Below are 13,360 nucleotides of genomic sequence, written 5' to 3' on the forward strand. Positions count from 1 at the left end.
GCAAACCATTGTCGTGAAGCTTGTTTTAAACCATATATTGACTTATGCAATCGACAAACAAGATGCTCCCCTGAATCAAAAAATTGGTAGGCTGATATCCTAACTGAAGATTCATATAAACCTTTTCAAGAGAATCACCATGAAGAAAGGCGTTATTAACATCAAGCTGAATAAGCGGCCAATTTCTAGAAACAGCAATTGTTAACAAAATATGCACAGTAACAATCTTGGCCATGGGAGAAAAGGTCTCAAGAAAGTCCAATCCTTCTAGTTGGGTAAACCTCTTGGCTACCAGATGAGCTTTGTAATGCTCAATAGAACCATCGGTCTTGTGTTTGACTTTGTAGACCCATTTACAGCCAATGGAATGTTTACCCGAAGGTAAAGGGACAATAGACCAAGTCCTATTTTCTTCCATGATAATTAACTCATAGCATCCTTCCAGTGCTTAAATTGAATGGCTTGATGATAAAAAGATGGTTCATAATGAGAGGATAAAGCCACAATGAAGGCACGATGAGAAGGAGAAAGCTTGCAATACGAGACAAAATTTTGGAAGGGAAAATGAGTAGAAGAAACAAGTAAATTGTTCTGCGAGGCAAGATTGCAATGATAATTTTGAAGATAAGAATGCGGTTTGGTAATTCAAGTGGAGCGATGAAGGATAATAGATGCAGTGTTATTAGGAATCGTGGCATCAGTAGGAATAATAGGTGGGATGGAAGAAGGTGGAATAGTATTAGAAAGAGTAGAAGGAGAATCCATATGGTCTAAGGTGGGTGAAGGAATATCAAAGGGAGAAGGAATATCAAAGCGGGTGGGGAATTGAGGAAATCTCAGGAGGGATAGTGTTAACATTAAAGGGTTTGGGAAGAAAAAAATTGGAGAGGAAATCATGAAGATCAGAAGCAAGTGTCACTTTATGAAAGGGGAAGACAGTTTCATGAACAACTAGATCAGGAGACATAAAAAATTTTCTCTTCTCAATATCCAACAACTTATATGCCTTCATCCTATATGGATAACCAAGAAAGACAGCAGGTATAGCACGAGCATCAAATTTAGATCGACGATGTGGAAGAGATGAAGCAAAACATAGACAACCAAACACTCGAATGGAAAGGTAATCAAGGACCAATTTATGCAATAACTCATAAGAAGTTTGCTAATGCAAGAAACGAGAAGGTGTACGATTGACCAAGTGAACAGCTGTAAGAACACAGTCACCCCAAAAATAAAGAGGAACTCATGACTGAAAATACAAGGCACGAGCAACATTAAGGATATGTTAGTGCTTACCGTTCAACAACAGAGTTTTGTTCCGGTCGTTCGACACAAGAATACTGATGTAAAACACCTCTAGACTTAAAAAATTCATCAAATCTAAGTTCAGGTGCATTATCACAAAGAAAATCCTTAATATTCTTACTATATTGAGTCTCAACAAGTTTAAAAAACTGAGGAATAACAACTGACGCCTCCGACTTTCTTCGAAGCAAATACACCCATGTATAACGAGTACAATCATCAACAATAGTAAAAAAATAGGTATAACCAGCATGTATAGGTACATAAAAAGGGCCCTAAATATCAGCATATAAGATCAAAAGCATGAGCAGAGAACTTATTATTTGATTCAAAAGAAAGTCGCTTTTGCTTAGCTAGTGGACAAACCATACACGGATCAGAACAAGCATGCTTAGAGGACTCAAAACATAAGGTGTCTTTCAAAGCAAATAATCGAGAATAAGAAGGATGTCCAAGTCTATTATGCCATGAAGCAATAGGTATCCTACGAATAGTAGAAGAACAAGCAACATACAAAGGAACAACAATATCTCCTTCAATTTTTTATCCATCAAACACGTACAGACCACGAAAGAGGCCACCCTTCCCAATCATTCTCAAAGTGGACTTGTCCTGAATGAAGCAAGCATCACCAACAAAGTAAACAGAAACAGACAGATCTTTGGTTAGTGCACTGATAGAGAGCAAATTATACCGAAACTAAGGAACATACAAAACCTCCCGAAGAATAATAAATCACATAGTTGAATGGTACCAACAAAATTCACAACAAGGCGAGTGTTATTTGGCAAGACAATAGAAGTTGTAATCGGAATTAAAGAATCAAATAATTCTTTTATAAAGCAAATATGTCCAGAAGCTTCAAAATCAACAATCCATTGTCCAGTCACATGAGCAGATTTATGAGGGACAGAACAAATACCCACCATATACGCTGAAGAAGTATTAGCTTCAGTTTTTGCTGCATTTGGCTGTGACTGTAGCATATTAAGGATATTGTGACATTGAGAAATCGCATCAGATGTGCCGGAAGCCGTGAGCATAGGAGAAGAACTCGAAGATAAGACTGAGTTCCCAACGGCATTAGAATGGATCACACTTGACGAATTCGAACTCATATGAGAATGTGAACCAGAGTTCAAAGGAGAACTAGCAACAATAGTCGAATTAGACATCGCGTGAGATTTTTTAGTATTTCATGGTTTGTATCCATAAGGAAAACTTTGTAACTTGTAACAACGATTGATCGTGTGCCCTAACATATTGCAGTGAGTGCAAAAGGGTTGATTATTCGACTTATATCTTGTTCCTGATGAATGAGTTCGAGGAACCTGTTGCTGTTGAACTACCATTCCAAAAGCAGAGGCTTGCACAGAAGAAAAAGATCTAATCGACCTCTATTGCTCTTCTTGAGAGATCAGAGAGAACGCCTCACTAATTGATGGAAACAGATCCATGAGTTGCACTTTAGCCCTAATTTGAGCAAAATAATCATTGAGTCCCATAAGAAAGGACATAAGGTGCTCAAATTAAGCAAATTCCATAATCTGTCGCGCTCCACCGTAGGTACAGCGGCCACAAGTGCATGGAGGACGATAAATGTGATATTCATCCCAAACAGCCTTCAACTGAGTGAAATAAATGCTCACCGATTCCTGGTTTTGCGAGAACATTCTTCTTCTCAAATCGATCCTTGAGGTTAAGTCAAATATCTCGTGCTGATTCAGAGAAAATTATACTTACTGAAATTGGCTTGGAGACTGAATTCAAGATCCATGCTATGACAACGTGATTGTTGCGCACCCAGGTAGAGAGAAGGTCTCCAGTAGGACGATTAATAGATTCATCAATAAATACGAGCTTGTTCTTCACAGATAGCACAATTAGCATTGATCGGCTCTATGAAATATAGTTCTCATCAGTCAATAATTCTGTGACCAACACAAGTGTTTGGGGATGAAAAACCCTACTGCCACATGGAAGACGGAGATTCGTCGCTGACATGGAAAGACTTGCCATTTTCTATTAAGGATTAACTTGTTACTCCCAGAAAACTGTCCGAGTTCGATCTGCTCGAACCCGACACGTCCGACCTCTAATCCGACAAGGTTAATCGCCTATCGCAACCCCTGACGGAGCCTAAACAGAGGGCCTCATTTCACCATCAAGTATCGAATTTCTCCTCGAATCTAATATTGAGTCCGAGCTGCTTACTAACTTGAGCGTCGAAAATTTTGCCCATTGGTGCAAGTCTTCCCTTAGCGTTTCAGGTCGAAGCAAGGACTAGGTTCGAGCTAGATTGACGTTGTTCAATTTCTTGCATAAACATTTGGCACCGTTTGTGGGAAAGGACATTGCAAGTCATCCCAACAACCAAAGTAATCCGACCCGAGATGGTTCACCCAGCAGATTCTGTGAACACCACTGAACGGAGGGCTTTGAATGCAAACAATGGTGCTCAACATGAAGTTGACGCCAAATTGACTTAAGACCAGGCTAGGGTAGGGCAAGAAGTGGAGCCACCTCGAAGGTCCACCCGCAATGCCAACACCGTCCTACCCCCGGCACACCCGAGGCCCAGCAAGACCAACCGACATCGAGGTGGGACCTCGAAAAAGATTTCTCCCAGGGTCGCGCCAACTGCAGACCCTGAGGTTTTTGCTACCCTCCAGCGGGAGTTAGATGATATGCGCAACTGAGTGTGCACCATGGAGGAGACATATAATGAGATGATCAGGGCAAATTGAGCTGGGTCCCATTCCAAGGCCCCAGGCGGGGCAGACGACCTGCCAAAAGATGGAGATGACCAAGATCTCCCCATTCACCCCGATGACTATAAGTCCATCACCGACAACGGAGGGATCGACTATAGTTTGAAAGATCACGATCTTCGGAAGCACCTCGTCGATAAAAAGAGGAAGGCCTCATGAGGCTTAGGGATCTCTCCATCCTGCTCTCAAAGATACTCCAATTCCGACCTCAAGGCCCAGTCAAAATACACACCGTTGACGCTAGAGGCTATCATAACGAGGGAAAAGTTCGACCTGATGAAAATAGGTTCGACGAGCAAGTTGAGGCACTTAAGGCTAAGTGCGAAAAGAAAGAAAACCCATTTGATGATGGCGAGATGGGTGAATCACCATTCACCTCGAACGTCTTGGAGGCCTCAATCCCTCCATAGTTTAAAATGCCTGCCATGAAACCCTACGACAGGTCTAAGGACCCAAAGGACTACGTAGAGGTTTTTGAAGACCTTATGGACTTCCAAGCGGCGTCTGACGCCATCAACTACCAAGCCTTTCAGATTGCTCTCACGGGGAGCGCTCGGCCCTGGTACAGAAGGTTGCCGACAAGGTCGATCTCGACCTACAATCAGCTGAGGAAAGAGTTCATTAGCCAATTCTCTTTTCGGCATTATGACAGGAAAACTGCCACTCACGTCGCCACCATCTGACAGAAATAAGGCAAGACTTTGAGAGAATATGTGACCCACTTCCAGAAGGAGCAGCTTAAGGTCGCGCATTGCTCTGACGACTCGGTCATGTGCTACTTCATTACTAGCCTGGTCAACGAAACTCTGAAGGTTAAACTGGGCGAAGAAGCACTGTCAACCTTCGTTGAGGTCTTGCAAAAGGCCAATAAAGTCATAGATGGGCAGGAGCTGCTCAGAACTAAGCTAGGTCAGACGGACCTAGGTCCGACCAGAGAAAGTCAGGAGGCCAAGACAAAGGAAAGTATGATTCTAAGTCCACCGCGACCACGGCCATGATACCTCAAGCTGTTGGGAGTTGAAGCGTCAGATTGAAGACTTGATTCAAAACGGCTACTTCAAAAAATATGTTGTAAAGCCGGGCTCAATCTTGGCAGAAAAGAAAGAATAGAGGAAGCGTTCAAGGACGCCACCTAGAAGGGATGACCGACCTACGGTCATTAATACCATCTTTGGAGGCCCGAGTAGGGGCCACTCAAGAAATAAAAGGAAGGAGCTAGCCAGGGAAGCTCAGCGTGAAGTCTTCCAAGAGCATAAGCCGACATGCCCTATCTCCTTCTCCGACTCCGATCTTGAGGGGATGCATTTGCCCCACAATGACACCTTGGTGATCTCACCGCCGATCGACCATATGCAGGTCAGAAGGGTGTTAGTCGATGGAGGTGCTTCAGCTAACATTCTATCTCTCAACACTTATTTAATGCTGGGATGGACCAGGGCGCAGTTGAAGAAAAGTCCAACACCTTTAGTTGGATTCGCAGGATAATATATCACTCCCGAGAGTTGCATTGATCTTCCCATTACAGTCGGTTAATGTGACACTCAAGTCACCCAGATGGCCGAGTTCGTGGTGATAGATGGTAGGTCGGCCTACAATGTCATCTTTGGACGACCGATAATTCACTCACTTCGTGTCATCTCATCGACTCTGCATCAAGTCATGAAGTACTCTACAGTCAACAGAGTCGGCATGATACGAGGAGAGTAGAAAACATCCCGAGAGTGCTATACTTCTACACTCAAAGGATCGTCAGTCTATGCTTTGGAAGAACAGTCGAATCTCTTAAGTCTAATTAGTCAAACTTCCGAGCATGAGCTGCCCCAAGATAATAAGCGAGAGATAGTTGCGCCCACATAAGAGTTAAAGCTTGTCCCTTTGCTAAGTCCGGAGAAACAAGTGAGCATAGGCACCAAGCTGGGAGCCGCAGATAGAGAAGAGCTCATCTCCTTCCTCAGGGCGAACTCGAACGTGTTCGCATGGTCTCATGAGGACATGTCGGGCATAGATCCGAAGATTATGGTTCATCGCCTCAGCATCGACCCATCATTCCGACCTGTCAAGCAAAAAAGAAGACCCATAAGTAGAGAGAGGAATGATGTAATTGTTGAGGAAGTAAACAAACTTTTAAAAGCTGAATACATTAAACAAATTCTATATCCCGAGTGGCTCTCTAATGTGGTCTTAGTTAAAAAATCCAACGGAAAGTGGAGAATGTGCGTAGATTTCACCAATCTTAATAAAGCTTGCCCAAAAGATTGTGTTCCCACTACTGAGGATCGACAAGCTCGTGGACGCTACAGCCGGGCACGAGCTGCTCACCTTCGTGGATGCCTACTCCGGATACAACCAGATAAAGATGCATGAGCTAGATCAAGTCCACACCTCTTTCATATTCGATCAAGGTTTGTAATGTTATAAGGTCATGACCTTCAGTCTAAAGAATGTGGGGGCAACTTATCAAAGGATGGTGAACAAAATGTTTGCCGACCAGATCGGACGCAATATGGAGGTTTACGTAGACGACATGCTTGTCAAGAGCAAGCAGTCTAGGTCGCACCTGGCCGACCTGACCAAAACTTTCGGGGACCTCTGAAAGTATCAGATGAAGTTGAATCCTGCCAAGTGCACCTTCGAGTTTCATCTGGCAAATTTCTTGGGTTTATGGTGAATAACCGAGGAATAGAGGCCAACCCGGAGAAGATAAGGGTCGTGCTCGAGATGCAAGCCCCAAGAACTCTCAAGCAGTTGCAATGTCTTAATGGTAGGATTGCTGCCCTCAACAGGTTTGTCTCCAGGTCCACCGACAAGTGCATCCCCTTCTTCAAAGTATTAAGAATGAAGGGGCCATTCGAGCAAACAGCTGAGTGCGAGACTGCCTTCGAATAACTCAAAAGTTATCTCTACTCGGCACATTGCTTATAAATCCCATGCCTAGAGACAAGCTACATTTGTACTTAGCCGTATCCGACAATGCAGTCAGCTCGGCCCTAATCAAACAAAACCGAGTGCGGCAGAGTCCTGTTTATTACACAAGTAGGATCATGACCGAGGTCGAGACCAGGTATCCCAAATGAAAAAGCTGGCCCTCGCCTTAGTCACCTCGGCACGAAGACTGAGGTTGTACTTCCAAGCTCACATTGTGATTGTGCTCACAAACTTGCCCTTGAAGCAAGTTTTCCATAAGCCAGAGGCATCTGGCCACTTGAAGAAATGGGCCGTGGAGCTGAGCGAATATGATATTCAGTTCGAACCTCGAACGGCTGTGAAGGGGCAGGTGGTCACAGACTTCATAGCTAAACTCACTCCCCCACCGGCTTAAACCTCCGCGTCTGACCAGCCGTGGACGAGTCTTCAAATAAAAAAGGATGCGGCACAGGTATGCTTCTCCTTGCCCCGGATGGCATGCGTTTTGAGTACGCCCTTCGCTTCAACTTCTATACCTCAAACAATGAGACCAAGTACGAAGCATTGTTGGCCGAACTACGCATGGCAAAAAGACTTAGAGCCGGCCACCTTCAAATTTTCAGTGATTCATGGTTGATAGTGAATTAGATCAAAGAATAGTATCAGACAAAAGACCCTCGGATGGAGAAATACCTGGGAAAGGTCAGGTCGCACCTCGCCCATTTTCAAGCTTACAAAATCTGCCAGATTCTGAGGTCACAAAACTCCAATGTCGATGCCTTGGCCAATTAGCATTTGCCTACGAGACCGACCTAGCGAGATCGGTCCCGGTGGAAATCTTGGATAACCCTTCCATTTTGGAGCCGGATATGATGGAAGTTGATTCCCAGCCTTCGTCATGGATGGATCCGATCAGAAATTTCTTAGAAAGCAATATCCCAATTTTACCCGAAGGAAGCCAAAAAGATGACAAGGAAAGCAGCTCAGTACTTGCTCCGAGATGGAACAATGTACCGGTGCTGGTTCTTCTTACCCCTCCTTAAATGCATTTCCAAAGAAGATGAGAATTATCTTCTCAGGGAAGTACATAAAGGGGTCTATGACAATCACTCGGAGGCCAGGTCCTTATCGGCCAAGGTCATTCGTCAGGGTTACCACTGGCCTACGATTGATCAAGATGCAAAAGAGTTCGTGAAAGTGTGTGACAACTGCCAGCGCTTTGCAAACTTCATCCATCAACCTCCCGAGTTGTTGACTCTGATCTCAACTCATGGCCCTTCGCACAATGGGGGATTGACTTGATTGGACCTTTCCTATTAGGCAAGGGGCAAACTAAGTATGCTGTTGTAGCCGTGGATTACTTTACCAAATGGGAAGAGGCCGAAGCACTCTCGACAATCACAGAGGCTAGAGTCACGACCTTCATTTGGACAAACGTGGTTTACCGCTTCGGCATACCCAATGCTATTGTAACGGACAATGGCAAGCAGTTTGACAACGCCAAGTTCAAAGATTTGTGCTGCAAGCTCGGGATTCACCTCTGATTGTCCCCAGCTCACCCTAAAGTCAACGGACAAGTAAAGGCGGTCAACAAAATCATTAAGCGCGGTCTTAAGCTACGGCAGGAAGCAGGAAAGGACGGTGGGCCGAGGAGCTACCCGAAGTACTCTGGTCCTACCGAACTACACCTCGGGAGTCCACCGGCGAAACTCCCTTCGGTATGACCTTTGGTTCCGAGGCCGTGGTGCCTGTAGAAATTGGGATGCCAACTGAGAGGACAGACTACTACGAGCATGTTAGGAATAAGGAAGAGTTATTCCTCAACCTCAACCTCCTCGACGAAAATAGGGAAGCAGCTCAACTACGGTTAGTAGAGTACCAAAATCGAATGGCCAGACACTACAATTCGAGAGTCCGACCTTGGAGCTTGCAGGTCGGACACTTGGTCCTTCGCAAAGTGCAGAAGCATGTTGACACGCTAGAGCCAAGGTGAGAGGGGCCATTCGAAGTCAAAGGCGTGGTTCGACCTAAGACGTATATGCTCGCCGACCTCGAAGGGAAGTTACTCTCGCATACTTGGAACGCAGAGCACCTGAGGCGGTATTACCCTTGAAATGTCAAAATGGTCCAAAAGTTGAATGGGACTTGTAAAAATTCTCAAGGATTAATTCCAGTAAAGGGCACCGTATTATTTAATTTCATGTCTCCTAAGGGTTGAGTTCGATGTGAAATTAAATGGGGTCGGACGTGCATTAAGACTAGACAAAATTCGAACCTTTAGAACTTACGAGTTCGAGGTGAGATGTGCATTAAGACAGACAAAATTCGAATCTTTAAAACTTATGAGTTCGAGGTGAGATGCGTATTAAGACAGACAAAATTCGAACCTTTAGAACTTACAAGTTCGAGGTGAGATGTGCATTAAAATTTGAAAAAATTCAAGCCTCAAGAACTTATAAGTTCGAGGTAAGATGTGAACTAAAACTTAGAAAAATTTAAGGCTTTATAAATTACAAGTTCAAGACACGATGAGGAAAACTTAGAAAGAACTAAAAAAGAAACAGTATATTCATATTTAAAAGTTTAGGCCGAGGCGTATAGACCTCGATACTCCGTATAGATGATCAAAAAGTGAAAATATGATATGAAAGCGGAAAGAGTTGGAGAAGCCTCAACTGCTTCCGAGGTGCGACCTGAGCTCACCTTGAGACCCAATGATGTCGACCTCCTCAGAGTCTATCATCCCAACCTCTTAGGAGGAGTTCATGCCAGCACTGCAAGGGGAGTCTCATCAACCTCTTAGGAAGAAGGGCCTGTGTCCTCCCCCTCGTTGAGCTCAGTGTCAGATTCGAGCTCCTTTAGGCATTGCTCCACGAAGTCCTAGGGACCAGGAGTCCCGTTTGGACCCGAAGCCCACTTCTGGGCATACCTGAGTTTGATAGGTGTGAGGTCGATCTCGGGAGCTACCTCATTGACCCCCTTCATCAGGAACCGGAAGCCAGCATCGCTAAAGTCTTTAGCGAACCCGTTAAAGTCAGGGTGCTGGCGAAAGGCTTCTCCAAAAGAATCTCGTTACTGAGCTTGGACTCCGCCAGCTCAAGCTTGGCCTTTAGCTCTACCGTTTCGGAGTCACGAGCTTTTAGCTTGCCTTCTAGATCTTCTGGGAAGCACTGAAGTTCATCGTTCTCCTTCATCAACGCAAACTTCTCCTTCTCCAGGCTCTTGGCCATAGCGTGCGCACCTCTAAAATGCTCAATGTGTCGGGCAGCCTCCACCTTCACGCTCTTCAACTCGGCCTTATTGGCCTTGAAGGTTGGGCCTCAGCTCGGGCCTCCTTCAGTTCCCCTTCCAGGGCTGCGGCAGTCTCTAAAGCGGTTGAGGAGGCATCCCGTTCCTTCAAAGTCAAGAGGTCGCGCCCATCCAACTCGGCCTTCACCATAATAGCAGTCTAGCAAGCCGCAGTGTGAGCCTATGGGCGTGTGCAAAGAGAATCAAAGTGTTAGCATAAAAGGTAATTCTACAAAAGCAAAAGAAGGCAGGTCAGATTTCACATCGGCAGTATAGTCCAACAATCGTTGGATGGCTGACCCGGGAGCGCTAACAAACTTGGAAGCCTTCCTCTAGCAACGGTCGAAGCAGGAGTTCGACATCCCCATGGCTCTTTCCTTCACCCCAACGTTCGACGGCTCGACCTTAAATCTCATCTCGATGTCGGAGATGCCGTCTATTCTTAAAGTCGGGTCATCGATTAGATCTCCAAAAGGGCTAACCTGCGGGGCAGCCTGAACTTCCTCTACAACATCCTTGAAAGAGTTAGCCTTCGCTTCTTCTTCTTGGACTTTTTTGGGGATGCCTTCCTTCGAACCTCCCTAAAAGGAGAGACATCAAAGACCTCTTGATCTAGAGAGGCGTCAACCGCTTGTGCGCCTTGCAAAGTGGGGGCTTCGTGCTCCACATTGACCACCTTGACCTCGATAGGTGGGTCGAGCAGAGCTGGGCTTGACACCTCCTTCGATTTAGAAGATTGCACCTGACGAGGGCGTTTCCGCCTTACGTCTTGAAAATAACCACAAACCATCGCTGAAACAAGAAAATGAACCAGATTAGTTGACTAAAAGACATAAGCAGACTATGAATTAAGGTTTGAGCACGACTTACCTAGTTCCGAGTTGGGTCTGTGGGCTTCAGGAGGAACGAGCAGCGGGTTGTAATCAAGCAGGCCTGAAGCCGCAAGAAGCTTGTCGGTCAGGAAGTTGCTGATTTTCTTACCGCTCTTGAACTGGTCCTTGTAAAATTTCAGGATATTGAAAGTGGACGAGGAGAGCTGAGAGATAGGCCGGATAGCAACTATGAAAGACAGAAGATTAAACAATCCGAACATAAAAGAAAAAAAGAGATGATGAAAGCAAACACTCTATTTCATACCTAGGTTCCCAAACCTACAAGGGACGTTGTAAAAAGGCTGGTCGAACTCGTCCCTAACCAACCACGCTCAGAAGGCGAAGAATTATTTATCGAGGTCGGCCCTTTGAGGATCCCTCTCGCGCCTTTCCTAGAGCACAAGTAGTATCGACCTGGTTTTCTAGAAATTCGTTTAACCTTGAAGCATGCTAGAAGCTGGTCAACCCTAAGGAGATCTAACTCCTCTACCTCCCGACATCTAAGCCAAAATAGTACGACTAGGCTAAAGACTACACCCCACCCATTTGGGGCCACTTGAGCAAAAGCAAGCCCAGTTCGGATAAGGAGCTCTTGAGCCACAGGATGAACAGTCAGGCGGAAGCCGTACTCGAACATCTTCAAGTACAAGGTCATGCATCCTTCCGGAGGGTTGTCAACTCGTTCCCCTTCCTTGGGAAGCCTAAGAATGATGTTATCCGGAATGCTGTATCTCCTACGGAGGGAACCAAGATAGCTTTCGGGCACTGAGAGGAAAACTCTAAACCCTGGCCTGAGGTAGAAGTGTCGCTATCATCTCCGTCCTCATCAAGGAACATAAAGTTATCTATTTCTTCTTTTAGCTCGGAGCCTTTTCAGGAGAACGGCTCCGACTCCGACCTATCCTATCGGAAGAACTAGAAGAACTAGAAGAATTGAAAGCACTAGACATGACTCGAAAAGAGAAATTATGAAGCAAGAGAAAGAAAAAAAACAAACAAAGAGTACGAGACGGACCTAGAGTGAATTCTGATCTGCTCAGGTCGGACTCCAAGATTTCAGAAAGTGTAAAAAGCGGAGATAAAGTCCTGGGGGTATTTATAGTAACCTGAGATTTAATCCTCACCGCACACGTGTCCAAAATTGGACAGATCGAAAGAAGTCCGAACATCAGAGGTACTCAAGTGCGCGCCGAACGTTAGTTCCATTTTCAAGGTTTTCCAACGACAGTAATTATTATGAAAACGTTGGAAGTCACCACGTGGATTGATTTTGCAAAGAAGACTTCTCTGCCAGATCGAGATCGAACCCGGCAAAGAGGGGGCAAATGTTTGGGGATGAAAAACCCTATTGCCACGTGGAGGACGGAGATTCACCGCTGACAGAAGATTCGAAGGAACAAACTTACGGAGCTCCATCTCAAAACCTTCCGAGATGGAAGACTTGCTATTTGCTATTAAGGATTAACTTGTTATTCCTAGAAAAGTGTCCGAGTTCGATATGCTCGAACCCGACACGTCCGACCTCCAATCCGACCAAGGTAAACCACCTGTCCAACCCTTGTCGGAACCTAAACCTATAAATAGAGGGTCTCATTTTACCATCAGGTATCGAATTTCTCCTCGAACCTAATATTGAGTCTGAGCTGCTTACTGACTTGAGCGTCAGAGATTTTGCCCTCTTGTGCAAGTTTTCCCTTAGCGTTTCGGGTCGGAGCAAGGACCGGGTTCAAGCTAGATTGACGTTGTGCAATTTATTGCATTCACAACAAGATTGGTTGTATCATTGTGATACAAAAAATAGGGATCACCAGAATTTTGAAGATTTGGAGCATAATTTTGCACCGAATTATTCAAAAGTGGAAGATTGATCAGGAGGAGAGAGAATCGTCTCGGTGGTGTTGACAAACAGGGTTCAAAATGTTGAGAGACATGTCGACATGCTCGACATTGACATAGGGGGAGAAAGTCGATTTTCCCCTCATGTCATCGACATGTCGACATGTCGACAAAATATCGATAAAATGTCGACATGTCTTTTTTTTCCTCTTCTTCTTTAACAGTTATTTTATTTTCCTCCTCTTTCTTCTATGCCACTACAGTCCATAATTTCTCACAACCTCGATGATTGTAATCTTAGTCTGTTCAATTAAACATTTGCATTTTAATACTATATAAAGTATAACTAATCAGATTTGAAATTTTTACACAATTGAACAA

At 44.8% G+C, this 13,360-nt stretch overlaps 1 non-coding gene across 1 annotated transcript; it reads right to left on the bottom strand.

Moving 5' to 3' along the window:
- Positions 1–1,598: 1,598 nt before the first annotated feature.
- On the bottom strand, positions 1,599–3,226 carry LOC111018968 (uncharacterized). The gene is made up of 2 exons (XR_015789659.1): positions 2,235–3,226; positions 1,599–1,920 (listed from the first exon to the last, which is right to left on the bottom strand). It is a non-coding gene; the product is annotated as an uncharacterized LOC111018968 (transcript).
- Positions 3,227–13,360: the final 10,134 nt, after the last annotated feature.

Source organism: Momordica charantia (genome assembly GCF_013281855.1).
Source record: "Momordica charantia cultivar OHB3-1 chromosome 3 unlocalized genomic scaffold, Mcharantia_2.0 BLBB01000003.1, whole genome shotgun sequence".
Lineage (NCBI taxonomy): Eukaryota > Viridiplantae > Streptophyta > Magnoliopsida > Cucurbitales > Cucurbitaceae > Momordica > Momordica charantia.